At 43.2% G+C, this 18,831-nt stretch overlaps 1 protein-coding gene across 7 annotated transcripts in view; it reads right to left on the minus strand.

Annotated features, from left to right (window-relative positions):
- PLXNB2 (plexin B2) overlaps positions 1-18,831 on the minus strand; it is a 261,514-nt gene that overhangs the window by 159,046 nt on the left and 83,637 nt on the right. The window lies entirely within an intron of this gene.

Below are 18,831 nucleotides of genomic sequence, written 5' to 3' on the forward strand. Positions count from 1 at the left end.
AGAGATAATCTGTTCTTAATTTTCACATCAGCAACTGCAGTAGGTTTCTACCAGTCCTTGGAAGAGAAACTACAACCTGAAAGCAGGTTTAGGCCACTGAATGGCAGCACGCTTTTTTAGAGTATTCTGTTTTCTCAGCAAAGAAAAATAAGCATTAAAAAGTGCTAACTTGCACTCTATGCATTCAATTTCAGTTGGACATGAATTCAGATTGCCGTTCTAAATCCAAATCCACTTGGAACAACCATTCTGCTTTCCTGGTTTCCAACATCATCTGGCAAATTCCCAGCTCCAGGAGTAATAAGATCATGGGAACGTCAAGCATTTCTCCCTCCTTCTGAAACTCTCCTCCCTCCCTACTGAAGGAACTTTGTGGTTTTCAGAAGAGGTGGTAAATGATCCCCAAGGTCCCCAAAAGAGAAACAAATAAAAGTAACACTAATTCAGGGTGGTTTCTTTCCAGGAGGGTGGCTCTGTATTATTGCTCAGTCTTATAAAAGGTTTACTTAAGTCCCAGCTCTCCTCCCTTTCACATGGTGTGATAGCTTCATTACCAAAATGCCAAAAGATGCCCACCTTTCCTGTATAAGAGTACACGTTCAAAGGTGCTCTTTCTGTTTTGAGCGTTTCTGAGTACTCCCTTTTGGCCATGAGCATCTGGACTTTACTGAATAAATTTTAATAATTTCATAGAAGATATAAGAATATATACTTGCACATATTTAAGGACTGCTCATAATTTTTTTACATATGAGATTTTTTCACATCCAAAAACGTGTTTTAAGCATGGTGTCAAGGGTTAGGCTGGGATGGCCACTAAATTAATGTGTTTAATCTCTAACGTGGAGGGGCAGGGAGGAAGAAGGAACCTCACTTCATGGCCTAAGATTTAACCCCAGCATGCAGTTAAAAATATATGGAAGCTGATAATTTATCAGAGCACTTCCCTCTGTTCCAGGCTGCCTTCCAAAGCATCATTTCATTAATAGGTTATTCTTGAAAAAAATCATTGTAAGTCTTAAAAGAAAGCTGAAGGTTTTTTTGACATTAGCTTGCTCAGCTAACGAGCTAACATTCCCTTTCAATTAATTCTCTAATTTGGCCAGGCAGTTAGTAGATATATACATCTTCATATTACCTGAGACGCCTTTCAAATTATTCCTCTGTATTTATACTATTTAAGCCCCTGCAAGCCACTGACCTGACGTTGTTTTTAACCACTTGTTGCCCTTTCATCTAGTTTAAATATAACAAGCTTTAAAAACAAAATCCACACACAACACACCCAACCTGCCACTTTAATAGATGCAGTTCTGAAGCTAGCAAAGGCCATGAGGAATTATTATCAACACTGGGTTGATCTTTTCATATAAAAGCCAAGGTGAGGTTGCATTTACATCCATTACAGATGTGGCTACTGAACTGCAAAGAGAAAAGGACTGAGGCACAAGGAGAGCAAACACGGTATGAGGGCAGCAAACCCCTTAACCCATATTGGTGGGGGATAGTTGTGCCAGGATCAGATACAGAGGAAAAGAAGCATGGCCAGCAGGTCGAGGGAGGTGATTCTGTCCCTCTGCTCCGCTCTGGTGAGACTCCACCTGGAGTACTGCCTCCAACTCTGGAGTCCTCACCACAAGAAGGACATGGACCTGGTGGAGTGGGTCCAGAGGAGGCCCATGAAGATTACAAGAAGGATGGAACACTTCTGTGCAGGCAGGCTGAGAGACTTGGGGTTGTTCAGCTTGGAGAAGAGAAGACTCCAGGGAGACCTTACAGCTGTCTTCCAGTATCTGAAGGGGGCCGACAAGAAAGCTGGAAACGACTTTTTAGCAGGGCATGTAGTGATAGGATGAGGGGTAATGGCTTCAAACCTGAAGAGGGGAGATTTAGATTAGGTATCAGGAAGAAATTTTTCACTATGAGGGTGGTGAGGCACTGGAACAGGTTGCCCGGAGAAGTTATAGATGCCCCATCCCTGGAAGTGTTCAAGGCCAGGCTGGATGGGGCTTTGAGCAACCTGGTCTAGTGGGAGGTGTCCCTGCCCATGGTGGGGGGGTGGGAACTACATGATCTTTAAGGTCCCTTCCAACCTAAACCATTCTATGATTCTATGAAAATATAAACAGAGAGAAGAGCGTGGACAGAACAGGGCCAGGATGCAGTAAGGAGCCGGGGTTAATGAGATCCTGCAGGAGGTTGTGAGGAAGAGCTGAGCAGCCCAGGGAAGAGAAAAGCCCCATCCCAGCTGCAGGAGGTCCCTGGCACCTGACGGTGCCCATGCAGGCTGCTCCTCCTCTCACCATCTTTCCCTCCATGTCCCCCAACACTGGAGAGAAGCCATGGGCAGTCAGGATTGTCCCTGGTCCAGCTCTTCGTCTGGGGCATGGCTGGCACGGAGACCCCGCCAGACCTGCTTGCTCCCTGCCTGTGCAGTGCTCCCTACAGTGCCCTTTTCTGACCAGCCAGCTGCCTCCTCTCTGCATATATTATTTTTTTTACACCTATGCAGTTGACCCAAAGTGTATGAATTCGGTGTTGAAGTAGGTTTCAACTCTCCCACAAGGGCTGTCCCACTGCAGGCCTGAGAGTCTTCTCAGCTGCCTTGCTGCAGACAGACTGTTGACTCTACACCAACACTACATCATACCTATCAAGTTTAAAACAAACCCAGCTGTCCCTGAAGGGCCAGGTGATTTATGTGCATTAACAACCTTGGAAATACATTTTAAGAGCCGGCAGGATCCCACAGATGCCTAAAAGTCCTTCTGCCTCTCAGCTGTGCTCCAACTTTGGAGCTATGGAGCGTGAGTTCAGCATCGCAGTCACCCCCAGGAAGCTTCACCCACATGCTCCCCCCAACAGACAAGACTGTATTCAAAATCAACACCCCAGAAGCAGAACCAGCAGGTTATGCCAGTTGCATTTATCATCCACAACTGTGACGCCACAGCCTAAACTAATCACACAGACAGGCACTTACTCTGTATCTTCCAAAGTCAACACAGGCTCCAATTTTTAAAGAAAGCGTTTTGATCTTCATAACTTCCCTCTCCACCCAAGGCATCCTGAACACGCTGTAAAACCATCATCACATTTATCCCAGATCCCTTTGTACTTATTTTTTAATAAATGTAAACCACATACAGAAAAGTCCCTGGTCTGTGCCCTAACTTTTCCGGCTGCTCAGAGGGAAGCAGCAGGCTTAAGAAGGCAGTAAACTGGAGCACGCCATTCTGCGCAGGGACGTATTGCACAGCCTTATCAACTTGCATCTTCTAGGGATGGCTGCATAATATATTGCAATTTAGGTTTTACAACTGGCAAACTAATGCGCCTCAACCTGAAAACAGCCTCTCTCTTGTTTGTACAGTACATTTACTTCATTATGTCAATTAAAATAATCCAGTTCTGTCAAGAACCTCAAGGTGACCGTAAGCACGCTAAACCCATGGTTTTGGTACAATTTTGGGAATGCCATTGGTTAAGCTATTGACTGCTAACAGATGCAACATAAAGAAAATTATATCCCTTGGTAGCAGTAAAGGAGCAGTAGAAACACACCATCTAAAAGTAAAGCTTAAAACGTTAAATATATATTGGGACTACCTGTTGAGATCCCAAGATTTATTGGGGTTTTAAGAACCTTCTCCTGAGTAATCACCTTCTCAGGCTGGAAAAGAAAGAGCCCTCTCAAAACGGAGATAACCTCTCTCACTCACTTGTAACAAAGAAGGACATACCATGTCAAACGCTGAACACCACCAGAAAGAAAAACAAGCCCAAGAAGAATAGCATCTGCTTATCTTCAGACGCCTAAAGATTTTCTGGGGCTTCACACTAACTCAAGTAGATTTTTATCCTTCTTCCCTTTGTTTGCCTCCCTGACTTTCATTTTCCCTTTTCTCCTCCCGCACCATATTTCACCCTTTTATAACCGTGCGCAAGGTTGGCATCCTCTCTGCTCCTGCCTCCGCTCTGCGGCGCGTGAAGCAAACCGAGCAGCTGGGTAAAGATGAAAAGTACCCCTAGCTTGTCCCACAGCCACCCCCATTTTCTTTTCCTCTGCATGGAAACCCATCCATCAGCTCATGATAATGTGGTTTTACTTCTGTACTGTGTAGTTGCTTCAAGGGTTTGGGGTACTGTCCCTCAAGGGAGTTTCTGCAGCAATGTTTTTCCAAGCCTTGTTACCATTCTTTTTTTATTATTATTTTTTCCCTCCATAAGCTTTCTTACCTTTTGCTGTGTTAAGTAAATTCATAAACACATCAAAGTTAAACAGACATTGCAGATACAACAGTTGGTATACCGGTCGCTATGCAGGAGAATATTACCCTCAGATGATTACTTCGATAAAACCAAATTGGTCCGCCCATTACAAGGATACATGTTTTGAATTACAAATTAAAAGACACAGTAAATGATCGATTTCTTGATATACAGAGAAGATACGAACAAGGTGGTCTGCAGCTCCAGAAAGAATTACTTCTCTTGTCATTCCATATATTCTCCCTTGCTCTCATTTTCCAAACCGAAGCAAACAAAACAACAAGGACAGCTGAACTGAATTAGTGAGCGTCCAAAAATATCCAGCCCATCTTTCTTAAACACACACAAGAATGTTTCTAGTTTGCCAAAAGAGAAGCAGTATTTTTAATACTGCTGCCCTCAGAGAAGCTGCCTCTTGGCTGTCTGAATTACAAACTACTGTCTTAGGCAGATAAAACAAAGAATATGTGGAAATACAGCCGTGTATAGAACGAGTAACATAGGAATCAGTCTCCAGCCATCTCTACTCTGTTCCACGTCATGTTTTTACTAATTTTTATTCAAACCAATGGCCTGTAAAGTCAACAGGATTTTGCCTGAGTAAAATCTCAGCACTTAGCCTGGATTTTTTTTTTTTTTGTTTGTCTGGAGTTTGCCTGTCTGGAGTCACCTGCAAGATATTTTTACCTTCCAAGACCGAGTTGAAATTTTTCCATTGGATTAGTGGCAGAGGAGACAGCAAAGAAAATTTCTTATTAATAGCAGAAGCGACAGGGGAAGAGGTGGGGGGGGAAGCATTACAGCTGACAGCTTGGAAGTGATACACTGTTTATATACTTTTCTTAGCACCCATTACAGGTTTCACCGAAGCATAGCTTCTCTCCATTGGGGTAAACTTCAAGCTGAGGAATGCAAGGGAAACAAAAATTCTGGAAGCACTAGTCCAGTTGCAATCCAGATGTTAACATCAGAAGAAACTAATCTCATGTGGTGTCAGGGTCCAGTGAAGACATATTTGAAATACTGGGCCTAGCCACTTCTTTACAACAAAAACGTAGCCAAGTTCCCAAAAGCTGCAGGAATCCTCACCATTGCAAACTATTCTGGGAGCCAGAGCAGTGCGTGTTTAGGCCATATACTGAGTATTTACAGAACAAAAATCTTTTTCCACCAACTTCAAAGGGAGTTAGACATCACGTATGGGTGGTTTAAACTGGAAGAAGTCCATGCATAAAGAAGGGAGAACTTCTTTGGTTGGCCATCATCATGGGACTTCCCTCGTGCAGGAGGAGATTAAAAATAGAACCACCTAGACAAGTAACTACAACGTGTTGCATTTGGAGATACCTTCTCACGGATAATGCACACGCAAATGAATTAAGCAAGGGCCTTTGTTGTTTCTATACTGTGATCATTTCTGTTTTTAAATGCCTGGGCGGTGTTTGGAAACTCTGGGCGAAAGGTAACTTGGTAGAGTGACAAATAGATTTGGACTTTGAGGTAGGGCAGGGCAGGGCATTAAAATAAAGCCGAGTGGTACCTTCCTACCATATAAATGTAGATAGGTTTGGAGAGGGAAGAAAACAACTACACTGGTGTAGGCTGAACTAAGGAAGGATTTGCGTGTTTCTTTTTTTTTTTTTTTTTTAAGCAAAAAACCTTCAACCATTGCATCTTCTTGTTCTGTTTTGTTTCCTTGCCCACCCAAACACACAGTTAAAAAACACAGGGAAGCCATACAAGGCTCGTTGGGTAACGAGGCAGGAAAGGTGAAACAACAGCGGGCACTCAGAAGCCACCCCTCCAACAAATTAGCCAGGTTTATAGCTTTGTAGGACTCCTCACAGGGATCCTGATGGCAGGGCTGTTTGCCAGGCCTGGGGAAGGAAGATCAAAGGACACAGGCACTTGGAGAGAAGGGCAGCGTTGAGCGAGTTCAGAAATGCTGCCCTGCGCCTCCAGAGAAACAAGCTGGCTGGCTGGGAGCACCACTATAGGAAAAGCTGCACCATCTGATAAAAAAAGGCCACAAGCAAGCCAGCTCGGCCTGAAACATGGGGTGAGGATCCCAGCTAAGGGAAATGCACACACAGCTCCCTTTTTTCTCTGTTTAAGTGCAAAATACAATTTTGCACATTTAGGCAACTGAATTAGCGATAGTCTTGGGAAGGACTTTTCCACTCACTCCAGCCAGCTGTTAAATGAGACTCTGGAGGGGAAAGCTCGACAGGTGCCCACCCCCTCAGACCTGCTGGGACCCCCCCCGGGCAGAGCCCAGGGGGTTGTCACCCCACAGAGTCCTGCCTTCAGGGATGCTGCATTGGAGGATGCATTTGAGCAGAGGTGCCAAAACTTCCCACCTTATCCAGCACCCAGCAAGAGCCTGAGAGAAGGAAGGGATGCAGACGGTTCAGGAAACAGTCTTCCTTCAGAAGTGAAAAGCAACAGATCAAAGCTTACTACTCTGCTGCTCTGTCCCCTGTATCAAAAAAAACCCGCCTGCAGTCATGAGACAGAGCCCTTTTAAATAACGTGCCTATCACTTTGGAAAAGTGCATTTCAGTGCTAAATGAATAAAGGTATTAGCTTTATTCATTTATATATATATCTCTCTCACTAGGTGATGCATAATTAATTAATATCAAACACATGCAATGCAGCTCTGGAAAGCTTCCATATGAAACAAAATTGAAAAGGCTGAGAATATTTAGTTAAGAAAGAAAATGAATAAAATTAAATGATAAACAATATAGACCCAAGCACATCAATTCACCTTGTAAAAATCCTCAAACTAATAAAAAGAAAATACATTTTGAAAAGAAAATACACTGCACAAGTGACTGACACTGTCATCAAGGCCAGTAAATACAACACGACGGAGACAAAGATGGGGCATTTAGTGGCTAGCAGAAAATCCCATACAAAGATAGCAGGAATTTAACCAAAAGCACAAAGCTGGTTAGAGGACTGAAACTTAGACATCACTGGGGCTTCGGACAAGCTCTTTCTTGACGGGGTAGTTGGAATAGTACCATATTATCACTGCCCCCCAACACTCACCACACCCTGACCCAGCACAGACAGGGTGGGAAGCACACAAAAGCCCCCCACGTCATTTTTCCACAAGGTCATTTCTTTGCTCTATCAAAGAAAGTATCTCTTTTTACTGTAATTCTCCTTGAGCGCTGCGGTTGGTAAGAGTTCTACCCAAGTCAGCTCATGGCACTCTGGGTGGCAGCAGACCTGGCACCGAAGGGACGAGGATGGCTCAGCCGTTCTGCCCATCCGGCTCTGCCTGCCCACACCGATGTCCCCCAGCAGCCCAGCTGCTTTAGCCTGATAACCACCCCGTTACCTCATGCATGCTCCAGAATATCATGTACTTTCACAGAAAAACAATATGCAGCGCTGTGTGAGACTAAACAGAGGTGGACAACTGCACTGATATGGAGGGAAAAATCCTTTGTAATATATTACAGATATACAAATTGTTACCGTCCCCTACATTTTCCATCCTTGCCTTCTGTACAAACCATCTCTAGCACAAACAACTTTTCAGAAGGCCACCCACAGCCCTAAATACAAATTCATGGAAGGCAGGAGTCAAAACTACTTTGATCTTAAATAGTGCATCCCATTTTCTGCTTTATCATGAGTATAACAATGCGAAATATAACATAGTCTCAAAAAGTCAATTTGCACCGAGTTCCCCAAGCATAGCAGCGAAAAGGCTAATGTTAGAGAAGAATAATCTGTTTACTACATGTATTTGGTAAAGCTTTCCCAGCACTGGTGTGCAATACTTTTAAGGAAGGGGATGCGAACAGCCTATTTTTGAACCACTTCACCAGATTCAGTTTTAGTCTGAATATTCGAACTTTAAAGCAGTCTTCTTGCATCCAAGCAAGTAAAAACCCCAAATCCAGAGTAGGGGGTGCAGAGAGGAGAGAGGACCTCACAGATCTACTTTGCCATGTGATCTGGATGCACAAGTAAAACAGTTTTGGGACCCTTTTTGTTTATTTTTAAATAGAAACACAGTAGAAGGCATACAGGTCCTTCCTTAGCTGTGCTATTCATTGCTGAAACCGAAATGCTGGAGCCCATCTTTCCTAAAATGCTGTAGCAACAGTTTGGAAATAGCTCTCGCAGTGAGCCAACTAACCTCTCTTTATCAGCCGAGAAAACCCGGCAGTTGGAGAATGCAATTAATCTTCTCCAAGGTGGAGAGCTCAAGGGCTGCAGTGGATAACGTTCCAGAAGTGTCCATTTTTCCTCTACTGATTAGGAAGTAAGTCCAAATTTTTCAGTTTCTGCTTCATTTGTATTTTCACCAAGAAGTGTTTCATTCCATTCATGAAGAAAAATAAGCAAAACTCTCATCACTCCCAAACTGGAACGTTCTTGTCAAAGAATTTAACACATTACACCAGCAAGATTTAGGAGACTTGATGTGAAAGAACACAAGTAGGCAGCGATAATGACAAAAGGGTAGCTTGACAGCTTATTGACTGAGAATGGCTTTCACATCAGGAGGAAAAGAATAAACATCATTTTTTGTGTGGCAGATATGAAACATGCAGTACTATAAGTAACTATACAGATGGCTGACTCTAGAGCAGTCCTTATGGATAACTGCAGGGTAACAAATAAATTTTAAACCATACAATGCTTTTTAAGCAATTTACAGGCTTCTGTTTCTGCATTCTGTATTCCATACATAGGACAAATTAATTTGGTTTTATCCCAAACTTGTGAATATTGCAAAGTCTAAAGTCAAATTTCAGCATGCCTGTCACCAGAAAGAAGTAAGATCGCAAACAATAAGCAGGAACATCAACAAAAGAATCCGACAGGATAAGTTCTTTAAATGAAAAATAATAAAAAAAAAAATATCTTTTTTTTTTATAGATATTCTGGCAGAAAAGGATGGGGATAAAGATCCCTGGCACATTCAAAGAGTCAATGGGGTTTATGTTCTTAAAAGCCTGTAGGTCTGGAGTAACAGATTGAATACTGAGACCATACCTGAGCTGCCATCGGGATACACAACTGCAACACAGGTTGCAACAACCTGATGCTCCAAGCTCCAACTTTAACCCGACTTGGTTAAAGCTGAGCTGAGGACTGGCAGTGGGGAGCCAGAGCAGCGCAGCTGCAAAGCTTCCCGCTTCCCCGACATTTATGCTTAACCTAAGAGCTTAGTTACTCCCCTCCTTGTGTTTCAGGGTACAAACACGTTCTTCTCTGGCACCAGTAGGATTTGAACAGGTCCCCCAACTTTTCAAAGTAGCAGGCAGCATCCAGCTCCTCAGGTTGGCTTCTGCAGCCCTTCTAAATCCTGTGATTTAAGCTCTGTATGAACTAACAGGCTTGAGGTGACGTTCTCAGACTTCCTCTCATTGCAACCCCCTCCATCCACTACCTTATGGCAACGTTTCTATTTCACATGAACGCATATGAAGGCTGGCAAGGACAAGGGAATGAGGGAATTTCACACATCGCTAAGAGTAACACGAATGCTGTGGAAATGCTCAAAACCAGCAGGAGACTATTTAGAAAGTTGACAGAGGAAATGGTTACAGCTAGACAGAAGAGTTAAGGAAAGCAAACTGCCTTTCTGTATGGTATATAATTGATCAGTCTGACACATTGAAGAACAAAACTTTGTAACAGAAAGGCAGGAACAGAAGGAGGTAGGAACAGGATGGACAAGAATGTTACAGGGCACTTCAAAGCAGCGACATTTCTGCTGGGTAGGGCTTGAGTGAGTGCAACTTTGTGGAAACTATGCTAGCTGACACTTAGCCATGAAAGAAAACTATTTTTCGTACTTGGGACAGAAGAGAGAGTTGATTTGTCTCTCATTTAAAGATGCTGTATGTCATACCGTGTAACATGCCATAAAAGAGGCAAGGCACAGGAAGAGACCGGAACGGTTTTGTCAAGCCAAAATTACCTCATTAGGAACTGAGAAGCAGCGGGGCTCGGAGCCTTTTCAGAGGGATGGGACTTTGCTGGACTCTGAACTCAAAATCTTATCCTTGATCCCCCAACTGTTCATCTGCCTCATGAGCTTTAGATGAAGGCCACTACCAGCACTGTAACACTACAGACACTGGTGTCTGTTCAGGGCACTGAGGTGTTCTTTGTCAATATAACATATATTGAATAAATGAATAAATAATAGTTACAGGTTGGTGTATAAACAAGACTCCCACTGAATTTCCATAAGGTCTTACTTTTCTCTCCATCTTTCCAAAAATTACTATATCTTCAAGCTGTTACCAAGGGATGCATAGTCCGTTTAAAGAAGAACAAAACACATTGGCGATCCATGACCTAGACTAAAATTGAACGAATCTAAATCTGGAAGTGAATTAATATAAACCATTTTGCATCAAGACTCAAGGGACTGGAATCACACAGAAGGGATTTTTTCCTTTTATAGTTTTGCTGCTACTTTTTGGCAGTTACGAACAAAGAGCCATCCTTAAACAGAGCGCTTGGAGAGCATCTTTAAGCAGGCTCTTTCATTCCTGTTCGGGAACCTGAACAATAGGAACTGCGATAAAAGCAACTTCAAGTCACAATAAATACATTGTTCCCGTTTAATTAATGTTTTCCCAATACAATCGGTGTGTAAGAGGTCAGAGGAACAGAAAATTGTATACTGTAGAGATCACGCTGTCAGGTAGCACATTAAAAATATTAAAAATGTTTTCCATGACTGTTCCACAACATACACTGAGATGGGACTAGCAGAATACCACGTGCACTAACCAATTCTTTATAAGTGGGAAGCTGAACCCTGTAATCTCTTTATCATCCTGTCAGTGAGTTAATGGTCATTACCATGAGCAGATTCTTATTTTATCAAGCAAGTCAAGGCATCACTGGTGCTTTTCATATGATAATACTGATGCTTTACACCACAATTAAAACGAGTACAAATTTTTTAGCTTTGCCTAGGCTTAGCTGCAACCTTTCAACTTGCAACCACCACCTTGAAAGTGTTATCAGAGACACTCGTGTAGTACACTGTTCTCCTTATGACCAAACCCCTCTTTCTCTCATTCCCTCTCCTCTAAATAAAAGGCTTAGAGGTGGAAACAATAGAGGAAAGTGTTAGCTGAGAAAAACCTTGCCTACACAATGTAACGTGACCATCAGAGCTGAGCAACCAGAGCTTAACATGTGTTTTTGTTCAAGATTACCAAAACTCCAATGAATGTTCCTTTCCTTTATCAGCACTAAAAACATTCTAACAAACATCCTCATGTCAACAGTTAAATATTTTCAAAACAGAAATCTCCCACTGGGCTTTGTTTGTAATCAGCAAAAAGTTGTTTCGCAATATTTTGCCTTCCAGCTCCCCTCCCCCAAACAACAACCATGACCATTGCTGATTTCTTTCATTGCTAGAAATGTTTTACTTTGTCCAAACAAGCATAGAAATCAGTTTTCGTACAAATATGCGATGAACTCAAGAGTTAAGACTTTTGCCCAGGTGAAAGATATCCTTGTGTAATTAAATTGGATGGTAGTGGTGGTTTGGTTTTCAAAGGATCCTTCTAATCCTACCACTAAATAAAAAAAATAAATCAAAAACTGGACTGCAGCTAAGTGCAAGGACATGTAAAACAGAACTGAGACCACGCAGGGCAGTGTTGATCTTGGAAACCAAAAGGAATTCTATTAAAAGTTCAATGATCTTCAGAGGTGACTCCCCCAACCTCATGATTTTCTGTGTTATCTCAGGACACCTCACGTACAACAACATGAAAAAAAGAAATAGCTGTGTCTCAAGTCAGCTTCTGCAATATCTCCAAGATAAGTGTTCCTATTTCTTCTTTTTAACTGAAAATCTAGTGAATTAGGGAAGGGGGAGAGAGTACAGGGAAGGAATAGCTTCCCTCAGAGGAGTACTCCAAGCTCATGTGCACTTTACAGTAGTCTTTTGTCAGGACAGAAAACCCATTCACCATGTAAATCTATTAAATATGGGAGTTGATGAAAGACAATGAGAGCGCTGGAAAAAAAAAAAAAAAGTAGGCTGTGAATGCTGCCAGCAGTCCCTGTTTGCACTGATGTCTCCTCCTGAAGGGAGCTAAGTCCCACACCATGGGCTGCCCGTCCTCGATATACATGAACATCTGTGTTGCACCTACCCGGGGCCAAAAGCAAACCTGTGACTGGTGGAGGAAGGTTCTTTGCTACAGTGCCATTCTCCTCCACAGCCGTTCCTCTTTACAAAACCATATTTAATTGGTATCAACCCAGGTACTGCCAGCCAGCAAGACACAACGTTAACAACCCATATGGTAATCTCCTACGTATAAAGGGGGAAGCTGAAGCCAAGATTTTACAGTATGATTAATGATTTCTGGGTGCACTGTTCAAGTTACTCCGAAGAAATGCTGAGTTCAGCTTCTGGAGAGAAAAAAAAAAAAAAATCAGGCTCCTTTAACAACTCTTAAGCTAAACCAGCTTTGGGTTGAGGTACCCAAATCACTGGTTGCTTTGGGACAGTTGCCACGAGGCCCTCGAGAGAGCTACCTTGGGAAATGAATTAAGCCACAATACATCAGATTTAAAACTTGGCGTCCTTGCTTCAGGTCGCTCTTCGATCTTTGCTCAGCCAGCCTCTGTGGGTGGGGTAAACGTGCATTTAGAGATGGGGGAAAAAAAAAAAAAAGGTCTTTCCTGAGGGCCTGGGCAGGCGAGCAAGTTTCCATGAGTTAAGCAAGGGCGTGAGCCCACGGGCGTGCTGCGACGGCCCCGGTGCATGCTCTTCCCCTACGGTACACACCAGGTATCCTGTTGTGAGCACGCCTGCGGTGGGTACCATCACCATCCCTGTTGTAGCTCATCCTGCAGCCATTGTCACGTGCTCCAGCACATCCTTCTGCAGGGGCGAGAGGCCAGCCAGCTGCCCCACCACTGCTCCCTGCTCCTAGCCTCTTGGCTAGGCCATGACGTGCTTCTCACATACCACCGATTGTTTAAACATCGGTCAAACACTGTTCACACCCCAGGCCACAACAGCTACAGCTTGGTCTTCACGTAGGCCTTCTCTGTCCCTCTTCTCTCCATCTGTGGTCCCCAAACCCGAGACCATCTTTTGGCCTCTGGCTTACCTGCAGCTGCTCCTCTCTGAGCCATCAACCAGCATGGATGGCCACCAGCTGCATCATCCAAGCTGGCAGCCACCCTGGTTGAACATATCCAACATGGCAGCTGTCCTCCAGCGACAGTCCCGTGGTACCCAAGTGCCCACCAGGGCACTGGCTGACCTCAACTACCCTTGCTTCCCTGATGGACTGAGGGCCCAGAGAGAGCTGATAAGCACCTTGGCGGGGCCTGTGGAACAGGTAGAGATAAAGACCAGGTCTTTTTTCACACAAAGCCAACAGATAAATTGGAAGAAAAAGACAGAAAAACAATTTGGACAGTGTTATGAGTCTCTGTTCAAAGGCTATCCTGCTGAATCCTGCTGAAAGGGGATTTAAGGGAGCATATGACAGCTAGGAATAACTGTCTCAGCCCAATGAAGTTCAAGTCTTCCCCTCTCCTGACATCTAATATGCCCCCCTGCCCCGAATCAAGCTGTGTGTAGGGGCCATATGAGATAGCTACACTGGTTCTACCGCTCCTGGGGACACTCCTGCACCAAAAAGATGCTGACAGCAAGAAGCAACGCAGGTCACCTCCTCTGTCCTGGCACTGCCTGAGTACCAGCAGGCAACAGAATAAGATGCATCTTTTGTCTCAATATTTAACTGCTTTTAGACCTTCGATGTGTTTACAGCTCAGCCTAAAACACCTGAAAGGCATCAGTTTGTGTACTAGGCACACTGGAACCATTCAGCAGAACCTAATTTTACAGGTGAGATGAAGCTCAGCCTTCTTTCCACACTCACACAAGACACACATCCAGAAGTAAAAAAGGCAATCCTTCATGTCCTTTTGCTAACCAAAGGTGCAAATCAAATGGCACTGGCAGACTGTTCTCCTTCCTCAGCTCAATAAAGAGTTTCCATGCAGGAAAGGTCTTATGTGCCCATTGAATTTTTTCTTCCACAATATGCTGTTAAACTCTCAATTAGAAAACAAAATAATAATTAAAAAAAAAAAAAAAGTACTATTGCACTGGCTGTTTCCATGCACTGGTCAAGAACCTTCATTGTAGCCACAGTACCTGTAGTGCAACTATCCACCTAAGAGAAACCTAAATTCCATGGAATTACTGCTGCAGCGTTGAAGTGCGTAAGCTGCCAAAGCATTCAGGAAGTTAATAGATTTGTTTATGGACTAGACAAGGCTTAATTAAACCAGGCAGCTCCAAAGAACAGTAAATCCTCTCTTCTCCTGTCTTCCCCTCCCCCCCTTTTTTTTTCCTACAGTATCTTTCTCCTAGTGGCTTTCCTCTTCCTAATAATCCCATCACAAATGACAGATATGTTATCAGCCATCACCGGGATTTGACACGTTCTTAATACCTGTCATGACAGCTCTGAAGTCTGCGTGCTACCCCATTGTATTCCAAGGCATTTGCGGGAGGTAATGGACACATCAAATAGCAGTCAGTGGCTCTGCTTTATGGGACTGCTGAAGGCTTGCAATATAGAAGTAGATGCTTAAAAAAAGCTAATCCATGATTATTCAAAATTACGCAGAGAATAATTAAATATAAACCAGCACAAATAGCTTTTGTACTTTCTATGCCTATGATCATCTTGGCCACACTGTAGAATTTATCATTATATATTTATTGATAAGAATGCTTTAATATTTAAGAAAAGGTACCAGTATTGGTAATAGTGAAGATCACATTAATAATCCAAGGTCTTCATTGAAAGGTTCAAAGTATCATACTCATGCTGGCAACGTGGCAGTGTATTGCTGTGCCCCTGTAGAGTCTCTCCTGGTTCCTTGGGTCTCTGCTTTAATAGTGAATCTGATGCAGAAGCCAGGTGCAAGTCAAGGCTACAACCAGAGTTAATGTGAACGTTAACATTAATTCACATGTTAATTCCCATTAACGGGTGAACACCTGAATTGATATGAAGACAATGGGATTGTGAAGTGTGTCATTCACAGTAATTGTCAATACTGTAAAGCCGAAGACGAAACCGTGAGTGCAGTAGAACATGAGTTTGAAAAGAGGTTCTCCTTGATGGGGACACAAGGAGAAGGCAGGGTGTCTTATCGCTGAGTGATAAGGACAAGGAACACCAACTAGTAGGGATTCCTGTGGACCTCTTAATACAGGTAGTTTTGTTTGTCTTTGTTCAAGCCCTCAGAAGAGCTGTGACAGATACGGAACTCCACAGAACAAACTGAATACAGAACTCTCTAAAGAGATACATTTTCTTTTAGTCAAATCCTAGTATTACCTCAGATGACTCTGGTCATCTGTGTGCAATACTTTTCAGGCACAAAAATAAAATAATTTCTTACTGTAACATTTCTTTGGAGCCTGAAACTTGCAGAAGACATTCTCTCAGGTTAGCTGAGCTGCTGCAAAGCATCATATAGCCACAGTCTCTGCCAACAGCGTATGAGCTGCCTGACAGCAGTGCACCTTGTCATTAGTAAATGCAATAGCTTGTTGTACTCAATGCATTTACAGTTTTGCACAAAAGCAGAAAAAACCACCCCCAACAAAAACAAAAACCCCACACAAATTAGACACAATGCAGCCCTGTGCACCCGATTAACTTAAGGTTCTTTCAGCAAGGCAATAAAGCTAAGGCAGAACTGTGAGCTGGAGTCAAAAGGAAGTGTCCCATTGACATAATGAGCTTTGGAGAAGATCTGGAGTGAAGAAGACAGGCAAAACACGTTCAACCACCTAAGTAACTGCATGTCCTCTGGACAAAATCGTTAACTAATACCAAGGGTCTCAAGGGATTGCTTTCACCTACAAGAAACGGATGAGCAAACCGGGCTTTTTTACAGTGCAGTTTTATTTAGGAGGGACACAAGAGTAACTCTTGCAACTGTAAGCACTCAGGAACAAAGTGATGGCATTTGCAGGGTGGGAGGGATGTTGTTCTCAGGATGCGGCTTGACAACCCAGCAAATCCTGTTCCAGGGATCTAAACCACTGTAGTAAGAGCACCGGCGAAGTATAAACTCACCCTGCCAGCTGAAGCACTTTCAGAAAAGCTGAAAGGTTAAGTTTGTATCAGTAGGCGTCACACCAGATCAGATATTGCCCATTCTCGAGCAGACAACGTAAAAACATACCACAAACAAACTTGGTATCATATTTTTTGATCAACAGGCCTTTATGCTAGGGCCTGTTGCGGATCAAATTTGCCGGCTGAGCCTGGGTTGCACGGAGGCAAGATCATGGCAGCACGGCCCCATCGAGGAGTCTTCCCAGCAAATATTCCCTTCTGGCTTTGCTCCAAGGAGCATTACTGCCTCTCCTGCTGTCTACACTCCCAGTTATTCCTTTCATATACCCTCTCAGCTGTAAGCAAATCAACATGCCAATCCCTGGGGACACATGGCTTAGCTTATACTTAAGAATTGCCATTCTGGTTTGTGCTTTGGACATTGATTTCCATTGTCTCAGCTATCACTCAACAAAAGGGCATTTAATTGCTGTCTCATTTAGTCTGGGGGAGAGGGGGAGAACAACTTCTACCAGCCCTCTGATTGATGGCAGCCATTAGCACCTTCTACCACAATGCAGACTTATTAGAAGCTCGATTTACATGTGAAGTTCATTGCCACACAAGTGAATCAGATTTGCAGCTACGCTTACTTGAGCAACTTTAGAGACAAAATCTTCACGTGAAATGAATTTGCAGAAATGCTTACGCTGGCCACCCATTTAAAGGGAAAACTTTGAAGATTAATGAAGTTTGAGGAAAGCTTCTAGAAAGAAAAGAAAGTTTAGTAGAGATCTCAACTTTTTGTTTCTCTTTTTAAGCACTACCATGTAGGTACTTCAATAGTTGTAAAAAAACCCCCAACCAACCTGACTCATACTTATTTACACACAGCTAACACCAGGAAAACACTTCATATCCACTATGCCTCAAAGTTCGTAATTGCATGCTATGAAAGGCAACGCTGAAGAATCTCGTAAACTATTTCCCCCTCTTGTATGAGCATTTTCTATTTTCTTTGTGAAGAAGGAACAAACAAAATTAATATCCACATTTAATATCCTCCATGTTCTGTAGAGCAATGAGCCACAGACTCTGGTGTTCAAGCCAAACTGCTGACAGTGGGTTTTTAGTACGTGGCTCATTTTATTAAAAAGCACAAGGATGCTAATCTTCCTTTCAAAGGAACAGAGCTCAAGAAACAACTAGATCAGTGAAGGCTTCTTGAAATACTACCCTTAATCAGTCCAGTTGTGTGAAACCTGCAGTAATTTCAATAAAAGTTTGATGTAGTTTACTGCGACTTATCAAAATGTTTAATCATTGCAAAATCAAGCACCTTTTGAACATCAGACTTTCCAGTCAGACATAGAAACAAGCTGAGGCACTGGGTATTATCAGACACACCTTTGTGCATTTTTTTGGGAAGATTTACCATGGGAGAGGCAGACCGAGAAAGGCCGACGTGCAGCGAGGCAGCAACGTACAGCCAAACATGGGAGCACTCGCGCCGTCCCAGCTGTGGGAGCCCTAACCCTGGCCAGGCAGAGGCTTTCTGAAACCACGTTAGCTATACCCACAAGAAAGCACTTCTGGCTACTTTCAGAACATATCCTCTGTTATTCACATAATTGGTTTAAAATTCCACAGCTAAATTACTCTGCTATTACTTGCTTTCAGTAAGTCCACCCTCATGTTTGCATCCCCCACAGGATCCACCTTTGTTCCTTCGTGATACTCATCTTCCCTGATGTGTATTTCTAAGTAAGCTTAAATAGTGGCTATTTTCATGCTTTACCCTACATTTTGAAAAATCATGATTTTAGGTACATAAATGAATGGGTGAAGGCAGAATGTATGTTTTTGTTTCAGAACAGCTGTCTTCACTTTTATTCATTCCGCAGCTTACATGCATGTAAAACTGTATTTTGATCCCTCCTTCTCCCCTTAGTTTTTAAGGGGAAGTAAAACTTTGTGAACAGAAGCATCCAAAAGTAAAACCACCCAACCTAAACAAAGCCCCTCCCAAACTGGCATGCAGCCAGCTACTAGCTAAACACTAGAATACACTTGTTTTCTTAACTTGGCTCTTTTATTTTCCTCTCCCATTGTTTCGTTTCTCTTTGGTGTCAGACGGGAGACACATGTTTCTCCTGCTGGAATAGCTAAGTGCTATCTTCCGAAAAGTACGGTCTACAGCCAATTATTACCGGTAGCCGAGATGAAGGTGGCACAGGCAATCCCAGCAAAATCCCTCGCCTTCCCCTCCAGGCTCACGCCAGGCTGGAACCAGTGCTCCCGACAGCAGCGCTTCCAGGAGCGTCGCCAGCACCAAGCAAGCTGCCAAAACGGTTTTAAACCACTTTGCAGCTAAAGAACAGACCGAGAGCCATGTTTGTGCAACCCTTCTGTCAATCTTTGCTTCAGGTCT

The sequence above is a fragment of the Larus michahellis genome, chromosome 1 (genome assembly GCF_964199755.1).
Source record: "Larus michahellis chromosome 1, bLarMic1.1, whole genome shotgun sequence".
Lineage (NCBI taxonomy): Eukaryota > Metazoa > Chordata > Aves > Charadriiformes > Laridae > Larus > Larus michahellis.